Source organism: Gossypium hirsutum, chromosome A06 (genome assembly GCF_007990345.1).
Source record: "Gossypium hirsutum isolate 1008001.06 chromosome A06, Gossypium_hirsutum_v2.1, whole genome shotgun sequence".
Lineage (NCBI taxonomy): Eukaryota > Viridiplantae > Streptophyta > Magnoliopsida > Malvales > Malvaceae > Gossypium > Gossypium hirsutum.
This window is the reverse complement of record NC_053429.1, coordinates 57,168,670-57,176,734: the sequence shown is the minus strand read 5'-3', so window position 1 is coordinate 57,176,734 and position 8,065 is coordinate 57,168,670.

Here is an 8,065-nt window from a genome sequence, read left to right as displayed (position 1 = left end):
GACATCACACTATCACGGATCAATGGCATGTATAACTGAACTTTTACACATGCTAGGTTAGTCCGAGAACCGATAAGCCATAGCTCTGATACCACTAAATGTAACACCCCTTACCCGTATCCAAGGCCGGAACAGAGTACGAGGCATTACCAGACTTAACAATACACATAGAAGAAAATCAGGCCATAAAATTTCATTTAATTCAAAACTTTTCGAATACATGCATAACAAACAAAGCTAACTATATCATCACATCAAAACATAAGACATGGCACGATTAATTAAACTTATAAACCATAATGGATAAGGTCCACATCTCATGATTTTATACGATAACTCAATGCAGACTGATACGTATCGTCAAAATCATAATAAAAATACATATCACAAACCAACTTCCTATACATGCCACTCACTTGATATTTCTAATATTTGAATTAACTTTCCCAAAAATGATAGTTTGATAATGTGTTTTTGCCTCTGACGATCTCCAACCCCGAGCCGTCCTGCCAATACTAACGAAATGGAGAGGATGGGTAAGCTTTACGCTTAGTAAGTTCATATGAAAATAATAAGCAATTACTACCATGCTTTTTAAGATAAAACACTATAATTGTACAATTACACATATTCAGGACAGGCTATTTTCTAGAGTCCCAGTGTTAAAAAAATCATATCTCAAGTTACAAAACTCGAAATCCAATTTCGTAAATTTTATATGAAACTAGACTCATATGTCTACTTACTAAATTTTTCTAGATTTTTTGGTCGGGCCATTTAGTACAGTTTATTAGCTAAAGTCTCCCCTGTTTCAGGGTTGACTACTCTGACCCCTGTGCACTACGAACCGAATTTATCCCTGTACAGAATTCCAACGACCATGTTGTTTGTTTCCCATAAAGTTAGATTTAATAAGGAATCCATGCATGTAAGGTATGGCTCTCAATAATTTTTTTACAATTTTTGGTTAATTTATAAAATTAGAACAGGGGATCCCGAATTCATTCAGACCCTGTTTTACAAGAATTCAAATATCACACAATATAGAATTCTTTTGCTTCCTCTGTTTCTTTCATATGAAAATAGACTCATTAAACTTTTTATTTAAATTTTTTTTACATTTAGTTCAAATTACACAATTTTTGGTGAATTTTCAAAGTCATGCACTGCTGCTGTCTAATACCGTTTTACTACTAAAGTTCACTTTTACACAATTTCACTTAATCCATTCCATTTTACCGAGGTTCGCTCAAATATTGAGCATATTTCTCATAAATTCAAATAAACATATACTTGCACTTGTTCATCACATAATCACTTTCACATGTATTTTCATTTAATCGATTTCCCGTTGAACTCATCGGAATAATAACAGATACACAATTGCCTGCACATTTTCCCATTTCCACACTTGTAGCCGAAGCTATCTGGTACGCATAGTAGCCTGCACTTAGTACTACACACATGACCTCACCATCTAATACACGTAGTAGCCTTCACTTAGTACTACACATGCGACCTCACAATAGATCATTCGTATCGTTTTTATCCGAAGGTTCAATCGGGAAATTCCTCACTTTTCATCATTTTACTAAATTGTCCGTAATCAATTTAATTTCATAATTTACCTCAAATAACCATTTGATAGGCAGCCACATTTCATATGATATCAAAATATAATAACATAAAAAGAATCGATAGATTATTTATGTACGAATTTACTCGAAGTGTCGATCTCACTATCCATAGTACCAATTGTCCATTCATAGTATAATAAGACACAACTCAAATACCAAATCAGCTTTTAAGAATTTACATAACATATATCACATATTTCATATATCACTTGTCAAACCTAAATCAAATCATGTCTTCACATATCAAATATTTCCATATCGATACATATGACACTTTTGTTCTGCCAATGTGATGGAGAGTGAGTGCGAAAAAGAAACTTTCATTTTGAGTCTCCTATTATTTAATTTAATATTATTAAATATTGTATTAGATTGAAAAATAGGAACTTCGAATCCATGTATATTCATTTTCTTGCATTTCATGTAACATTCTTTCATGTCATATTTCCACATCATAAACACCATTCCATCAACTTTTCCAATATATTAAATCATAAAATATATGCAATAATAGTAAGAAATATAATTCAAACATAACATTGCATTATTATTATCATACAAACTTACCTCGATCCAGAAATAGCAATCTACCATTTTAGTCCATAACCTTGTATTTTCTTGATTTAAGCCCGAATCTCGATTTCCTTCATCTATAATATCACATTTAGCATAATAATTAGTCACACTATTCATACGGGTCCAAAAATCATATTTTTAAAAATTTTCATTTTGACCCCTAAACTTTTGCATATTTGCACTTTTGTCCCAAGGTTCAGAAATTAAACTTCATCCTATTTTCTTATGTTTTATGACATGCTGATCATTTTTCCCTTCTATGGAAACACCAAATTCTCACTCTAACATGTACTTATGACTATTAGGTATTTTTATCGATTAAGCCCTTTTGCTCGTTTTCACTTAAAACCGAGTAGCACAAGTTGTCTAACATAATTTAAAACCTCATATTCTATCATAAAACACCAAAATACACAAATTTCACCTATGGGTATTTTTCCAAATATGAACCTTAGGTTGAATTATTGCTAGCATAAGCTAAATAAAGTTACCGGGACTCTAAAAACGTAAAAATCATTAAAAACGAGGCTAGAACGGACTTACAATCGAGATTGGAAGCTTGGAAACCCTACCATGGAGTCTCCCTTGGTATACACGTCCATGGTGAAGAATATGAGCAAAATTGGCTTTTAATTTTGTATTTTAATTCATTTTAAACTTTCCAAAAATTCCATTCATGTCCAATATTTGTCCATAAACTTTGAAATTGGTCAAATTGCTATTTAAGACCTCCTAATTAATATTTCATAGCAATTTCATACTAGAAACTTCTAGAATGCAAGTTTTTTAACTTATTCAATTTAGTCCCTAACTTCAAATTAAGCACTTTATGCATAGAATTTATTCACGAAATTTTCACACAATCATGCAATCATATCGTAGACCTCAAAATAATCATAAAATAATTATTTCTATCTCATACTTGTGGTCACGAAACTACTATTTCGATTAGGTCCTAATTCGGGATATTAAATACCATGTAGTTTATGTTAGTATTGATATCTTGAAATATGTTAAATGCATCATCGTTTAATTTTTTTGTTTTAAAAACCCCAAAAGAGTTTTAAAAATGAGGCAATGTTTTTTTGTATTTAGGAATTTGAGAAATGGTGCCCTAACATGCTGGGTTGCGATTTCTCGTTTGTCTAAATGCCTAAAACACCCTTCTAAATGATTTTATAAATTACGCGGTGATTTCAGTTACAAGAATTTTAGAATATCATGTCCTATCATCCTAGATGTGATATTTATATTTTTGGAATGAAGGAATCTCAGTTTTAAACTCAAACTATTCTGACTTTTAAAAGGGATCCTATTTTTAAACTCTTTCAAAAATTTGACATTAAGACAGAAAACTATTCAATTTGGTACCGACTTTGGGCGTTGCGAGGGTGCTAATCCTTCCTCGTACGTAACCGACTCCCAACCCTGTTTACTCAAATTTTCGTAGGCCAAAATATTTAAAGGTGATCCAATCGCACCTAAAAAGATTGGTGTCGACTCCTATTTTCATTTTTTTAAAGTCGAACCCCATTTTTCAAACCTCGTTAAAAATAAATTTGACAACTTGGCGACTCCACTGGGGACAATAAGAGAGTCAAGCCAAAAATTGATAACTTTCTGTCTTAATGCTAAAATTTGAAAGGATTTAAAGATAAAGATCCCTTTTTCATGTGTTCGCTGCATATGTTTGTTATATTATTTGGACAAATTGCATTTGCATGACCATTGGTCACACCTTTAAGTGGGAGTAAGAAACTAAGCTTTCGTGTGGTTTTCACCTCCGCATGAGTTAGTAGATTGCTTTCAAGATACTGTACCTCTGTCTTCGTGAGATTTTCATCTCCGCATGGCCATAGGGAAATGTGTCCCCCTAAACTGAACTTGTTCTATATGAGCCTATAATGGGTGAGGACCGAGGAATCTGCTGGTTCAGGTACCCTCGCTTTAGAACTAGAACTCATATAGTGAACTTTAAGCGCTTACCCTAGGGATTATGGTGATAACTTTTAGTAAAATACCCTTATAAGTGTTTGTTTGTTATACTTTTATATGATACTAATTTATTTTGTTTTGCTATCATTGCATGTCATTCAAATATTCAAAGGTATCGATTCACGGTTTGATTTCTGGGTTAGAAAGTTTTGTAATGGGGAACGAATATCTTGATAAAGTAGAGGACAATGCCTCTGTCTGTACCTGGTCAGAGAAAAACCAATTAGAGAAAGGAGATAGTATCACTGAGGGGCATACATCAGAGTTATGGGACTTTACCCATATTAATTCGACGCAGAATGAGTTTCAGGAGTTGAGAGACATTTGGGCCCAATGGGATGATGAGGCTAAGTAGCTTTTCTATCAGAATTATGGAGACCTTCCCTATTTGCTAGACGTCAAAGTAGATAGGCACTTGTTTCGAGCTATGGTACAGTTCTGGAACCCTGCTTATAGTTGCTTTACATATGGTAATGTTGATCTTATACCTACTTTGGAGGAGTATATGACTTTACTGCGTCGCTCGAGGATTCAGGGTCACAAGGCTTATGTTAGGCCTGCTAGCCTTCGAACTTTTGCGAAGAAGTTGGTGATGATTACTGGGATGAGCGAGCAGTGGGCTGTAGCTCGTGTGCAGCAAAAGGGTGATAGTAAGTGCGTTCCATGGGCTATTTTGAGGGATTTAATATCGAGATATCTAGACGTAAAGAAAAGGGTCGACGTCCTAACTTTGAGTATTTACAGCATGGTGATTTTCCCAAAGGCGTTGGGGCATATAGATGAGGCAGTCACGGATTTGTTCAATCACGTTGGTAAGCAGAATACACTGGTACCAGCAATCCTAGCTGAGACATTTTGATCTTTGAGTGCATGTCGGAGGGCCGGCGAGGGAAGATTTATTGGATGTGCGCAATTGTTGCTAGTCTGGCTGCATAACCACTTCTGAAAGCTTGATAAGGTTCCTTGCCGAGTATTCTTTGAGGGTTATTCTCCCTTAAAGGAAGCAGTAGACATGCCTAGGAGAGATGACATTTCAGAGGAGAGGTGGATAGACATTCTTCAGAATTTTTGAGAGGAAGATGTTATGTGGAAGCCTCCTTGGTTGGTTCCTAGTGAAGTCCTTTACCGCTATGGTAGTTTTGATTGGGTCCCTTTGCTAGGAATTTTAGGAGTTGTTGGATATGCACCATTGCTTGTTCTAAGGCAATATCGAGCGAGGCAGTTCATACCGGCTACATAGGGTTTAGCTCAGAGTGATTTCTCTTATAAAAGGAGATCACTATAAGAAGAGGATGCGAAAGATTTTTGAAGCTTGGAAGAAGCCTTTCTATATGAAGATCTTGATCGAAGGCTCGACGTCAACCCTTGAGTATAAAGGGTGGTTTAATAGGAGAGTCAACGATAATGTCCCTAGGCCGATTTTGGGGGTGACTCGATCATTAGAGGAGAGCTTACGAGTGATTCCATCAGAGTTGGAGGTTATGAAGCAAGAGTTCGAGAGAAGGAATTCGGAGCTTGAAAAGAGGATTGAGAAGCTTGAAGAGGAAAAAATGTGCTTGAGTCTCGACGTCGATGTTCAAAAGATGGAAGTTGAGAAGGTGAAAAACTGAAAGAGAAAATCGAGGAAGATCGAGATGATTTAAAGACGCACTACAAGAAGGCCCAGGTAACGTTGAGAAGGGTCAGATTAGGGAGATCTTCAGAGTAGTGGCAGCAAGAGATTCAAGAAGAAAGAGCCAAAGCCAAGTATTGGGAGAAGAAGTTCCAAGAGATGCAGCCGCACAATCAGGCCCTAGAGAAGGAAAATCAAAGATTAAAAACTAAAGTGGCTGAGCTTGGACAATCTCTTCATCATCACCGAAGTCGTAGCTCTGTGATCGAGTTAAAGGCAAGCTTGGAAAAGATCGAGGAAATGAAACACAATATTGGAGGTTTGGAAGCAGCACTACAGGACTGTGAGCTACGGATTGAGCAGCTCGAGGCAAGAGAAGAACAATGGAAGGGAGAACTTCACCATCTTCAGAATCAAGTTGGAGATAGGGATTATCTCATGGGAGAAGCTATAGTCCAGGTTTGAGAAGTTGCTGATCATTTACAAGACCTAGCGGCACAAGCTAATGTATTGAGTACAAAATATGAGTTAGTGTCAGATAGAGGTCTAGAGTTAGCTTTGTTGTTGGATAGGGTTAAAACCTTGGGCCTGAGGGCAAAGGCATATTTGTAATCCGTTTTGTGTAAAGATTTTTGTTTCTTAAATAATTTTTTCTAAAAAGAAACTGAATCAGAATCGATATCTTTTAGCATTCATGCATTTGCATCTCATCACATCATATGCATAGAAAGACCCTAATTAGTTAAAATTAATAGGGAGAAAGAGAGTAAGAGAAAGAAAATCTGAAAGCAACACATCCTTACGGTACACGTGCTAAGTCAAAGAATATAGATCAAAGACTTGAGCAGATTTAGAAAGAAATGCAAGAGCAGTTACAGGAGCAATTGGCAAAAATCCAATAAGAGATGAAGGATCAAATGTTGGAGGCTCAAAGGAATATGGTGGCTGAGATGGCTCAGCTGTTGAGGGGAACAACAGATAAAGGAAAAGCCCCTATGACTACTACTGAAGAGGATAACGAGGGTCATCCTCCTGGTTTCACTCCACCTCACGTACAGACCCAACCTGAGGCATATCCCCAAGGGCCGTCTGTCACAATAAGGCCTCAACAGGGTCAAGTCGATGCTGGAATACCCATGAACTTTCAAACTGGTTCGGGATTCAATCCTGGAGATAATCCTGCCAATCCGGTTATACCCAATCTAGATGTAGCTGAGAGAGAAGCAATGAGACTCGAATCATCAAGGCAATTAGAGGAACGTTGTAGATGGTTAGAGGAGAAATTTAGGGCACTAGAAAATGCTGATAATCGTCAGGGAATGGATGCTAAGGACTTAAGTTTAGTCCCAGATTTGGTGCTTCCCCATAAGTTCAAAATGCCAGAATTCGAGAAGTAAAATGGGACTACTTGCCCGGAAACCCATATTACCATGTTCTGTAGACGGATGACTGGTTATGTAAACAATGATCAATTATTGATCCATTGTTTCCAGGATAGTTTGGTTGGGGCAGCGGCCAAGTGGTATAATCAACTAAGCCGGGCCAAAATAAGTTTATGGAAGGATCTTGCACAAGCTTCATGCAGCAGTACAATCATGTGACTAACATGACTCCGGATAAGATCACGCTGCAAAACATGGAGAAAAAGCCTAATGAAAATTTTAGGCAATATGCACAGAGATGGAGAGAGGTGGCAATGCTAGTTCAACCACCGTTGTTGGAGAAGGAGACTACCATGTTGTTCATCAACACTCTAAAGGCTCCATTCATCACTCACATGATTGGGAGCACCACTAAAAGCTTTGCGGATATAGTCATGGCGGGAGAGATGATCGAGAATGCCATAAGAGGTGGCAAAATCAATGGGGAAGCGACCAAAAGATCGGCCCCAAGGAGAAAGGATAGTGAAGTGAATAACACAAGCACTTTCAACACGAAGGCAATCACAGTTGGTCAACCTAAAATAGCTGCGGTTGAGCAACAGAGTTCTCAAAGGCAGGAGTCGGGTACAAGGCATAATTCTGAAAGGATGCAGTTCACACCTATTCCCGTGACGTATCGTGAGCTTTATCAAAGCTTATACGATGCACATGCTATTGCTCCTTTTCACTTGAAACCACTGCAGCCCCCATATCCCAAATAGTATGATACAAACGCCAAATGTGAATACCATGCTGGAATATCGAGGCAATCGATCGAAAACTGTACTAGTTTTAAGAAGGCCATAGAAAGGCTTATTAAGATG